This window comes from Coregonus clupeaformis, chromosome 29 (assembly GCF_020615455.1).
Source record: "Coregonus clupeaformis isolate EN_2021a chromosome 29, ASM2061545v1, whole genome shotgun sequence".
Classification (NCBI taxonomy): domain Eukaryota; kingdom Metazoa; phylum Chordata; class Actinopteri; order Salmoniformes; family Salmonidae; genus Coregonus; species Coregonus clupeaformis.
The window spans coordinates 37251800-37264629 of record NC_059220.1 but is presented as its reverse complement, the minus strand read 5'-3'; the positions used below and the strand labels follow the sequence as shown (position 1 = coordinate 37264629).

The window sequence follows — 12830 nt, the reverse complement described above, 5'->3', positions numbered from 1 at the left end:
CAAATGTAGCTATTTTCTTTCTGCAGCAGGGCAGGGATACAACAATGTAACCTAGTTTAGTTACTGTATGTTCATTGTGAGCTCCCCTCCACTCAAGCACGCCCAACTCCAGGCTACTGTAAACAAGTGAGATTTGTGGGACGTCTGTCTTGAAAAACAGGGTTTGACCAATGAACGCTGACATCGTTAACACATGGTTAGCTTGTTTACTACAAGAGCTGAAAACCCGCTGAATAGAGAGTTAAGAAAACCCGGAATTGAATTTCGTTCCTTCATAACAAAACTTGAGACCTACAGCTATATTTTCACACTAAAATGGTTTCACCGCCGCTGATTTAGCTATTCCCTTAAGGCAAAATGTAAAGTACATGGTTATTTGCGTCCAAGGTCAGTGTATGGTATTTACTTGAGAATGTTTTAGCAGAAGAAAAGCTCCATTCCAATCCTGCCCCTGACTCCATATCGGGTTTGGATATAACCAGCATACAACCCTTTTTCCAGGCACAGAAAAGAGCATTTCAAGTTACAGCCGGTTAAAGCGAGCTTGAAGGAAGGGGGTGTGTTGAAAATTGGCAGGGGTAAGTGCACTGTACCCATTGAAACTTTGGGTTGTTTTTCTCAAAGAAAAGTGCTGTTTAGGATACATTTTTTACCGATGCTTGTCAACATTCTAGTAGATTGCTTATGTATTGCATAATGATTTGATTGGAAGGGTATATTTTTCATTGTAAATATGAGAAGAAAAAAAGATGTTGATCTGATCGCTGCAAAATGCATTGGGGCTCATTTTTATATGACCATGCTGATGAACTGTCGAGTGGCAAAGAATATTAGGAGGACGCAGTCAAAACAGACGCACTGTTTTTATTTGTGGGCCATCAATCATTCTTCAATGAAGCAACGCTGAGTAGTACTGTATATTACATTTTCTTTCAAAACATGACCGAGTTGCAGAATGTAGGCTAGGCTACTGTAAAAGTAATGTTTTGCATCCTAAAATCTCTTGTGCGCATAGATCCTTTGTTACAATACACCATTGTTAATAAGCTCACCTAGAAGTTGTTTTGGTAAGGGAAATACACAATGGGAAGTTAGTGTGGGCTTGCGTGGTTATACCACTCTCTACCGATAGGGGATGGACACTCCTTCAGAGTGATGTTTTTGTAAGCACAACGCTTCCTAATGCAATGATGTTGACAAATTGATTGACACCTTGAATTAAAGCCTCCCATTCACCCCCTGGTCAACGTTATTAGGCTACGTTGTTATTATCATGTTATTACATTAAGTAATAGTAAAGATGTTTAGATATACACTGATGAGAATGATGATGATGATAATGATTATAAAGCTATGCATGTGCATGCAAATGAAATGCAAGACCAAAACATCTCCTTTCCTCTCCTCTACTTTCTTAATATTTGTTTTTAAATATTATTTTCAGGAAAGTAATATTGTTTTATGTCTGCTAAATGACTAAAATGTAAATTTCAAATCAGTTTGCTCTGAAGAGTATGCCATTGTAGGCGACTGTATTGTCCATGACAGAAAGGTGGGGGTGTTCGTTTAATTTGGAACACACTTTTATATTCATATTCATATTCAGTTCCAAAACTGCTTTTTAAAGAAATAGGAGAATCGGCAAATTAGCATTATATAGAGCCCCCCAAAGTTAGGCTTTTGTTGCATTTAAGGGGGCTCATCTCTCATTCAGGGAGATTGAGCCCCCCCTAGCCCCCCATAATCACACTCTGGTCAGAAGTACAAACACCTTTTAGGATTTTTTTCCCCCCTTGTATTCCTGGCAGTATGCCGTCTGTAACTGGCGGGTGGCTACTTTATGCCACTTGTGGCATATACAGTAGAGAGCTACTGTAGCACAGAGGGCCAATGTTGTGCAATCAAAGGAAATGCTGTTACGATCAGATCAGTTCACCCTTACAACAGTGAGTCAACTATTACTGGAATCAAGGAGGGGGTGGAGAGAAAAAACCTGACCGTAATTTGAGTTTTTTTAATGGCAGTTACCAACCAGACCTTCAGAGATGTTTCCTTCTCGCTCTCATTCTCCCAGTCTCTCTAATTCTCTCTCTCATACAGATGTAGGATCTTAATTTGAACCATCTTGCTACAGCAGGAAAATAATCCTGCAGCAACAGGAAATGTGAATTATTATGTGGATTATAATTAATGCACATTTTTATAGGGGTTGATAAACTTTTCATTAGGTCAAATCGAGTCTGAAATTTCTAAGTGGAAATGACAAACTTTAGAAGCCTTTTTAAAACTCAAATACACCACATGTTTGCATTTCCTGCTGTGCTGGAAAATTCTCAGCAACAAACCCCTACCCCTACCCACATGTACATACAGTGACGAGGTGTGAAAGAAGGAGTCAGGCACAGGAGGTAAAATACCGAAGTCCAGAGTTTAATCCGTTTGCATAAATCAAACGCCCCAAGCGTTAAACGACTTTAAACGGCCCCACAAACCGCGGGCTCAGCTTCCGGCAGGGCAGGCGGAGGGGCAGATTCCGGGTCGAGAGCCAGACCCGATCCCCTGGTACGAACACCGGGGCCTCCCTGCGGTGGCGGTTAGCGTTGGCCTTCTGACGACGCACGGCGCGCTGGAGGCGAACGTGGGCAGCGTCCCAAGTCTCCTCCGTGCTCCGAAACCAGTCATCCACCGCGGGAGCCTCGGTCTGGCTTTGGTGCCACGGTGCCAGGACCGGTTGGTAACCCAAAACACATTGGAAGGGTGTTAGGTTAGTGGAGGAGTGGCAGAGAGAGTTCTGAGCATATTCTGCCCATGGCAGGAACACCGACCACTCCCCCGGCCGGTCCTGACAGTAGGTCCGCAGGAACCTACCCACATCTTGATTCACCCTTTCCACCTGCCCATTGCTCTCGGGGTGAAAACCAGAGGTCAGGCTGACCGAGACCCCCAGACGTGGTGGTCCTCTGTAGCTCAATTGGTAGAGCATGGCGCTTGTAACGCCAGGGTTGTGGGTTCGATCCCCGGGACCACCCATACATAAAAATTTATGCACTCATGACTGTAAGTCGCTTTGGATAAAAGCGTCTGCTAAATGGCATATTATATTATATTATATTATGAACGCCTTCCAGACTCTAGACATGAACTGGGGACCTCGGTCGGACACTATATCCTCTGGTACCCCGTAGTGCCGGAAGACGTGAGTAAACAGAGCCTCCGCAGTTTGTAGGGCCGTGGGGAGACCGGGCAGAGGAAGGAGGCGGCAGGACTTTGAAAAGCGGTCCACAACGACCAGGATAGTGGTGTTACCTTGGGAGGGGGGAAGATCAGTGAGAAAATCAATACTCAGGTGAGACCATGGTCGTTGTGGAACTGGTAAAGGTTGTAGCTTACCCGCTGGGAGGCGCCTAGGTGCCTTACTCTGAGCATGAGGAAACATACACCCACACGTCCTTAACCAAGGTAGGCCACCAGTACTTCTCGGTCAGGCAGCGCATTGTACGACCGATACCTGGATGACCAGAGGAGGGTGACGTGTGTGCCCAGTAGATCAGACGATCACGGATAAGCGCAGGCACGTACTGCAGCCCAGCTGGACACTGTGGTGGAGATGGATCTGTGCGTAATGCCTGCGCTATATCTGCGTCCATCGCCCATACTACCGGCGCCACAATGCATGAGGCCGGGAGTATGGGGATGTTGTCTCTGAGCCTCTCCTCTGTGTCATACAGCCGAGACAGTGCGTCTGCCTTCATGTTCTTCGTACCCGGAATGTATGAGAGTGTGAAATCAAACCGGGTGAAGAAGAGGGCCCACCTGGCCTGGCGAGGATTCAGCCTCCTCGCTGCCCGAATGTACTCCAGGTTACGGTGGTCTGTCCAGACAAGGAAAGGGTGTTTCGCCCCTTCGAGCCAATGTCTCCACACCGTCAAAGCCCGGACAACAGCCAGCAGCTCCCGATCACCAACACTGTAGTTCTGCTCCGCCGAGCTGAGCTTCTTAGAAAAGAAGGCACAGGGGCAGAGCTTGGGTGGCGTGCCCGAGCGTTGGGATAAGACAGCTCCTATCCCTACCTCGGACACATCCACCTCCACTACGAACGGTAGTGATGGATCGGGGTGAGCCAGTACCGGGGCTGAGGTGAACAGACCCCGCAATCTACTGAATGCCAAATCAGCCTCAGCAGACCAGCGGAGCCGGGATGGCCCACCCTTCAACAAGGAGGTAATGGGAGCTGTGACCTTGCCAAAGCCCCGAATAAACCTTCGATAGTAGTTGGCAAAGCCAAGGAAGCGCTGCACCTCCTTTACTGTGGTTGGAGTCGGCCAATTACGCATGGCTGCAATGCGGTCTCCCTCCATCTCCACACCTGTGGTGGTAATGCGATATCCGAGGAAGGAGATTGACTGCTGGCAAAACTCACACTTCTCTGCCTTGGCATAAAGATCATTTTCCAGCAGTCGGACCAGTACTTTGCGAACCAGGGACACATGCTTGGCGCGCATAGCGGAATACACCAGGATGTCATCGATGTAGACCACCACACCGCGACCAAGCATGTCCCGAAACACCTTGTTCACAAAGGACTGGAAAATGGATGGAGCATTCATCAAACCGTAGGGCATCACCAGGTATTCATAATGCCCAGAGGTTGTGCTGAATGCTGTTTTCCACTCATCCCCTTCCCAAATACACACCAGGTTGTAGGCACTCCTGAGATCTAATTTGGTGAAAAAATGGGCCCCATGCATTGACTCAATCACTGAAGGAATGAGGGGAAGAGGATAACTAAATCATACGTCACATTATTCAGTGGTCGATAATCAATGCACGGGCGTAAACCGCCATTTTTCTTCTTCACAAAGAAGAAACTCGAGGAGGCAGGTGAAGTGGAGGGACGTACTGTATATACCCCTGGCGCAGGGACTCGGTGACGTATATTTCCATAGCCTCCGCTTCAGCCTGCGACAGGGGATACACATGACTCCTGGGAGGTACAGCGTCTACCCGAAGGTTTATCGCGCAATCCCCCTCCTGATGAGGTGGTAATTTAGTCGCTTGCGTCTTGGAAAACGCGAGCGCCAGATCATGGTATTCGGGGGGAATGCGCATGGTGGGGGTACCGTCTGGACTTTCCACCGTGGTCGCACCAACGGAAACACCTAGACACCTACCCGGACACTCACGCGACAACCCCGTAAGAACCCTCTGCGGCCATGAGAAATTGGGGTTGTGAAGGGCTAACCACGGGATACCCAAGACTACAGGGTAAGCTGGAGACTCAATAGTCAAAAAGGTGATCTGCTCAACATGTGTCTCCTGCGTAATCATGGTGACTGGTACCGTAACTTCCTTAACCAACCCGGGCCCTAATGGTCGACTATCAAGTGCTCTGATGGGGAGTGGAATGGTTGGGGAACCAATGAAATGCCTTGACGGTGTGCAAATGCTCTGTCCATAAAATTCCCAGCTGCGCCTGAATCAACTAGCTCCTTACACTGGGAACCTACCAAGTGATCGTGAAAGGAGATAGATAAAGTACAGTGCGCCGCAAAGGGCTCTGAACACGTTTGGGTTTTCGTTACCTGGGGTGATGTGTGAGTACCCTGTCTACCGCCTCCAGACCCAAAAGAACGTTGACTGCGACGTGAGGTGGATTGGCCCTTCGTGCCACCAGAGTGGCACTGTCGCTGTCCTCCTGCACTCTCTCGACCGGCGGCTCCCCCCAGCTCCATCTGCACGGGGTCAGAGTCTTCCGGAGTGGGAACGGGCAGACCCCTACCAGGACGTCCTCTGGCTGCTAGCAGATTGTCCAGCCGGATGGCCATGTCCACCAGTTGGGAGAACAATAGCATGGCATCCTGGCAGGCTAGCTCCCGTCGGACGTCCTCCCTTAGGTGGCACCGGAAATGGTCTATCAGGGCCCGTTCGTTCCACCCGGACCCCGCTGCCAGCATTCGGAACTCCAGCGCGTAGTCCTGAGCGGTCCTCGTCCCCTGCCTCAGATGAACCAGTCGTTCACCTCTCAACCCTCAGGCGGGTGATCAAAAACGGCCCGAAAGAGGCGAGCAAACTCCCCGTAGTTCTCCAACGCGGTACCTCCCTCATTCCACACCGCGTTGGCCCACTCCAGGGCTCTCCCACAAAGGCAGGAAATGAGGACGGATACCTTCTCCCGCTCCCGGGGCTCCGGCCTGATGCTGGAGAAATACAACTCCAGTTGGAGTAGAAATCCCTTGCATCGCGCTGCCGTCCCATCAAACGCCGGTGGCCGGGATATCTGGATCCCTCCAGGGGCTGGGGTGTAGGGGCTGGATCCGGTTGACCAGCTGGTCTCGATAGATCGGATCCTCTCCTCTTCAGGCGTTCTACTACCTGAAGAACCCGATCCATCGTTTCCCCCAAGCTGGCCAACATCGAGGAATGCTCCTGGACCCGTGCCACAACTCCAGGCATACGGTCTTCTCCTGCTGACTCCATATCAGATCAGGTGAGTGATTCTGTGACGAGGTGTGAAATAAGGAGTCAGGCGCAGGAGGTAAAATACCGAAGTCCAGAGTTTAATCCGTTTGCATAAATCAAATGCCCCAAGCGTCAAACGAAACTATACAAGGGAAAAACATCCACATAGGCAATAACACAGTGAAATGTAGCTCAACCGAGCTACACGCTCTCACAACAAACAATCCCTCACAAAGACAAGGGGAACAGAGGGAACACGTATACAAATACTAATTAGGGGAATGAGCAACAGGTGTGTGTGATTGACAAGACATGACAAGTGGAGTGATGAGATTGGGATCGGCAGTAGCTAGTACTCCGGTGACGACGAACGCCGAAGCCTGCCCGAACCAGGAGGGAGGGCAGCCTCGGCGGAAGTCGTGACACATACTGTATTACCTCAGATACCTCATACCCCTGCACATTGACATGGTACTGGTACTCCTTCTATGTATAGCCTCGTTATTGTTTTTATTGTGTTACTATTTTGCGATCTTACTTTTTACCTCTGCATTGTTGGGAATGGGCTCGTAAGTAAGCATTTCACTGTAAAGTCTACACCTGTTGTATTCGGCACATGTGACCAATCCATTTGAAATTAAGATCTGTAATACTGTCTTTGGCTTCTCTGGTGGCATTGGTGTTGCTTACACACACACACACACACACACACACACACACTCCCCTCCTCTCTCCCCCACCCTGCACTCCACTCCACACTCCCCACCCCAAATCTTTCCCACCTGTAAATTCTTCTTCTGTACTCTGTAGAAGGGATGACTCACTGTCTTGCTCTCTGGTATTGAGACTTGCATCAGTTATCATGATGACATCCAAATAGTGATTTTATTGACTACGTGAGACGGGAAGGGTGATTGGTGGTAGAATGAGTTGATGGGGTTAGAGGTAGAATCACTTTGCAGGAATTATTGGGATACTATTATTGAAGAATCCCACCTCAACTTATTGGAGACTTATTAGAGACTGATTGGATACTGATGGAGACTTATTGGAGACTATTATTGGAGCACTGTCTTGACTTTTAGCCTTTTTCCTAAGCAGGGTAAATACAAAGCATTTTGACGTAACGTGTATTTTGAATATGTGCAGTGTAACTTGAATAACATGCAATTTAACAAGTAGAAATAGTCATTAGTAGGTCACTCTTTTGTAATAACTATGTAATTAATATACTGTCTGGTTTGAAGATAATATTTACAGGCTACTGTTGTGTAATTGTATCTTAAAACCTAAGGTAGACCCACACATTCCATTGGGATGTTGAATTACAGCTAACTTTAGCTCTGTGTGTAGGAGGTCTGACCAGCAACCAGCCCTCCCTCTCTTTAAAGAAGTGTCAAGGCAAACTTAATGATGAACCACAGTGTCCGAAATAGAGGGGCTCCAAAATAGGTAATCATGGGTAAATATTTGTGTGGTAATTAGTGTTGTCATGATACCAGAATTTTGACTTCGATATTGATACAAGGTTTAGTATCACAATACTCGATACCATCACGATGCTCGATACCAAAACGATACCACGACAACCTTTGGGCATCTTTTGAGTTCAATATCATGACATTATAATTGTTTTTACATCCCCAAATAATTCAGACAGCCATGTATGCATTAATGAATCAATTATACAATCTTACAATCAATTTTACTTTGTTTTTACCAATGTAACTACATTATGGTAATAATGTAAATGGTAAATCTCTATTGATAAACTGGGTAAATCAAGATGTACCCTAGGCCTATCCACAATACAGGTAATGCATATTCAATAGGTGTGTGCATACATTGAGTTATTGAGCTTGTTTTGCCTGATTTCATGGGGCTACAGATGACAAACAATCTGTTTCCCTTCCATTTGGGACTTATTGTATTGTACTGATCAACATCATTTGCATAGAAGTAGCTTCTTTTATCAAAATGTACACTGTCTCTTTAACCAGTAATGACGTCATTTGCTGATAATCTTTGGGAGAGATGTGATAGAGAGTCCAAATACAGTGGGGAAAAAAAGTATTTAGTCAGCCACCAATTGTGCAAGTTCTCCCACTTAAAAAGATGAGAGAGGCCTGTAATTTTCATCATAGGTACACGTCAACTATGACAGACAAATTGAGAATTTTTTTCCCAGAAAATCACATTGTAGGATTTTTAATGAATTTATTTGCAAATTATGGTGGAAAATAAGTATTTGGTCAATAACAAAAGTTTCTCAATACTTTGTTATATACCCTTTGTTGGCAATGACACAGCTCAAACGTTTTCTGTAAGTCTTCACAAGGTTTTCACACACTGTTGCTGGTATTTTGGCCCATTCCTCCATGCAGATCTCCTCTAGAGCAGTGATGTTTTGGGGCTGTCGCTGGGCAACACGGACTTTCAACTCCCTCCAAAGATTTTCTATGGGGTTGAGATCTGGAGACTGGCTAGGCCACTCCAGGACCTTGAAATGCTTCTTACGAAGCCACTCCTTCGTTGCCCGGGCGGTGTGTTTGGGATCATTGTCATGCTGAAAGACCCAGCAACGTTTCATCTTCAATGCCCTTGCTGATGGAAGGAGGTTTTCACTCAAAATCTCACGATACATGGTTCCATTCATTCTTTCCTTTACACGGATCAGTCGTCCTGGTCCCTTTGCAGAAAAACAGCCCCAAAGCATGATGTTTCCACCCCCATGCTTCACAGTAGGTATGGTGTTCTTTGGATGCAACTCAGCATTCTTTGTCCTCCAAACACGACGAGTTGAGTTTTTACCAAAAAGTTATATTTTGGTTTCATCTGACCATATGACATTCTCCCAATCCTCTTCTGGATCATCCAAATGCACTCTAGCAAACTTCAGACGGGCCTGGACATGTACTGGCTTAAGCAGGGGGACACGTCTGGCACTGCAGGATTTGAGTCCCTGGCGGCGTAATGTGTTACTGATGGTAGGCTTTGTTACTTTGGTCCCAGCTCTCTGCAGGTCATTCACTAGGTCCCCCGTGTGGTTCTGGGATTTTTGCTCACCGTTCTTGTGATCATTTTGACCCCACGGGGTGAGATCTTGTGTGGAGCCCCAGATCGAGGGAGATTATCAGTGGTCTTGTATGTCTTCCATTTCCTAATAATTGCTCCCACAGTTGATATCTTCAAACCAAGCTGCTTACCTATTGCAGATTCAGTCTTCCCAGCCTGGTGCAGGTCTACAATTTTGTTTCTGGTGTCCTTTGACAGCTCTTTGGTCTTGGCCATAGTGGAGTTTGGAGTGTGACTGTTTGAGATTGTGGACAGGTGTCTTTTATACTGATAACAAGTTCAAACAGGTGCCATTAATACAGGTAAGGAGTGGAGGACAGAGGAGCCTCTTAAAGAAGAAGTTACAGGTCTGTGAGAGCCAGAAATCTTGCTTGTTTGTAGGTGACCAAATACTTATTTTCCACCATAATTTGCAAATAAATTCATTTAAAATCCTACAATGTGATTTTCTGGATTTGTTTTCCTCAATTTGTCTGTCATAGTTGACGTGTACCTATGATGAAAATTACAGGCCTCTCTCATCTTTTTAAGTGGGAGAACTTGCACAATTGGTGGCTGAATAAAAACCCTTTTCCCCCATTGTAAGTGAATGACTAATGCTTTTGGTGGCAATCAGCTTTGAAATCAACATATTTTGCGTTATGGTTTGCAAAATGTTTAAGTACTGAGAAAAGTACTTAAAAAATATTTCAGCCTATCAAAGACTATTTTTAAGAAGTTTATCACTTTTGTATAGTTATGTGATTCACAAACAAAGTACTTGGGTAGTGGATTGATGTTAGCTTTAGCTGTCAGCTAGCAAGGAAAGCCTACAAAGCTGGAAGCTACCGGTATCTTCATCCACTGACCACGTTTACATGCACACAGTATTCCAGATAGTAGCTCATATCACTCTTAACATTTTATTCGGGATAAGCTGTTTACATGTACCTTTGATATCCCGCTCATGAGTTTCCCAGTATCCATGAATAAACAGAATATTCCTAATTTAAGTTAAAATGGGTTAAATGAAATAGTAACTCAAATATGGAAGCTGACTGTAAGCCTATAACCTCTCTCATGTAGCGGAATATAATATTAACTCCTGCAGAATTATGTATTTCTTGCAGTGAAATTATACAACAAATGTTAATTTTGTCTCGGGAATAGGAGTGGAGAAATATGATTTATTTCTTTCAGCATCGCTTGAGAAAATGCGAATGCACGTGTAATGTGTTATCTTTGCAAGCAGACAGTATTTGAACCACATAAAATATGCACCCAAGATGAACTGAAGTCTTATCAGAAATGTGATTCGTCCTTTACTCAGCTTTTCATTTCCTAATTTCCGTTTTCCACTGTTTTTGAGTTATTGCTTTTTCTCCCCGGTCCCTAAACGAAACAGACAACTTTACCTGTGTTAACTAGATTACTAATGCATTCATTCTATCGATGTAAGACATTATTCTGATGAGCACTACTTTATTTAGTCTTCTGGGGCAACAAGTTATGACAGAAGAGAAGCTGCATGTATCAAAATACAGTTGACAAAAAAATGGCATACCAAATGTCGGAAATTATAAGCAGAAACTTAATTTAATTCATACTACATTTATTATAGTAGGCTAAATTATTATGGTGGATGGAACTGCACAGATAGCCTTATTTTTGAAGTGATTTGTTTGACAATCAGATGAAAACATAATCACACAACACCCATGATATGCAAAACAGAGCCTGCGCAGACCGCAAAAACAACAGTAAACGGGATAAGATGTTTACATGCCACAGTATCCCGTCTTAGATCAGCATATCCCAGGCATCTTATCCGGGTTTCTCATAACCGGGACACAAGCTTTTTCGGGTTATTGTAAATGGGATATGATGTTTATAAAACAGAGTACTTGAGTATACCGAATAAAAATGGGATACTGATGTGCATGTAAACGTGGTCACTGTAAAGTGTTCTAGCCTGTATGGACATTGTTTTTTTGCGAACATTTCTACATGCTGCGTCGCATTATTCTAATAGTCTGCAATTCGGGGCGTTCCTGCATGTGGGCCTTCCTGCATCTGCAGGAACGCCCTCCCACGAGCATCCCATCGGTTCTTTCATAAAGGCCCCCCGCTCGAGCATCCCATTGGTTCCTGCATGAAGGCCCCCCCCTCGAGCACGACATCTTCATGCTTGTGTGACTCTTTGGAATGTGTTCTTCACATTCAACATTGTCCTTCGCTCTCGCCTACCGAACACCTTCCCTCACCATCGTTAACAGAACAGCGGGAAAACAGTGCCCGACAAGCGGGGGCGAAGGACATTGTCTACCGGTCGACCACACCTCCCGCTAGCTACTCTGGTGCACAGCAGGCGGGAGGCGGGGGCGACACCATGTACTAGCTAGCTTGCTAGTTAGTGACACCGTGTGCTAGCTAGCTTGCTAGTTAGCTAGCACAGTGTTGCCCCCGCCTCCCTCATGCTGTGTACCGGAGTCCTCCTAGAACTAGCTAGCACACAGTCCTTCGTTCCCACCTGCCGAACACCTGCCCCCATCGTCGTTAACAGAACTGCGGGAAAACAGTGCCCGACAGGCAGGTGCGAAGAACACTGGGCGCATTCAAGCAGATCACTTTTGTCAAGACGTTGACCAATGTTGGTCACCGCCTTTCAAAGTGTGTTGCATTATGGGTATAATTTTTTTTTAACGACTTGTGACTACATGTCGACTGCATGAACTTTACAAAAATCATGTGATCAAAGGTCATGCAGTTTTTTATGAAGTCGCCTTCAAGTCACTGCAGTTGCTTCTCACCAACTGCACCATGCAGCCATCCCCTGCATTGTGGGAGGCAGTATTTAACAACCAATCATTAGGGTGTTTTTGTTTGACCCACGCGAACGTGGTCAAAGACATGACTGAAACAGGAACTAACTTTGCCATGATTCTAAAGCTACAGGGGATAGGCTATAAATGAAAGTGATATTTGAGACCTCTCTATCCAATTAATTGTACACACACACACTATGTTTTCATTTTGTGAGTATGGGGGGTATAGAGAAGTTTATTTCTACATTTATAAAGAAAAACTTTTATAAACAATAGCAGCTATGTTGACACTTCCATGTTGAGTTGATCTGAGCCTTGCTGTTGGAAAACCACTACAGTGTTCAACTTTCGGCTGTCGCAGATGCACCCCCCCCCGACTTCACTCGCCAACTTTTGTCTACAGTCGGCTGCATTAGGCTTACTGTTCGAACACACCCACTGTTTACCGGTTCCCATTACCTACTCCGGTACACAGCAGGCGGGAGACGGGGG

The 12830-nt window shown here is 45.6% G+C and overlaps 1 protein-coding gene across 4 annotated transcripts in view; it reads left to right on the top strand.

Moving 5' to 3' along the window:
- The first annotated feature begins 253 nt into the window (after positions 1–253).
- The window catches only part of LOC121545083 (zinc finger protein 395), a 32023-nt gene continuing 19446 nt past the window's right edge, over positions 254–12830 (top strand). Inside the window, exon 1 of one of the 4 annotated variants that reach the window (XM_041855466.2) lies at positions 254–578. The gene's annotated coding sequence lies outside the window, so the exon portion shown is untranslated. Of the gene's footprint in view, positions 579–660; positions 911–7176; positions 7562–12830 lie in introns of those variants that run through there. The other 3 variants (XM_041855463.2, XM_041855465.2, XM_041855464.2) reach the window with 3 other exon arrangements.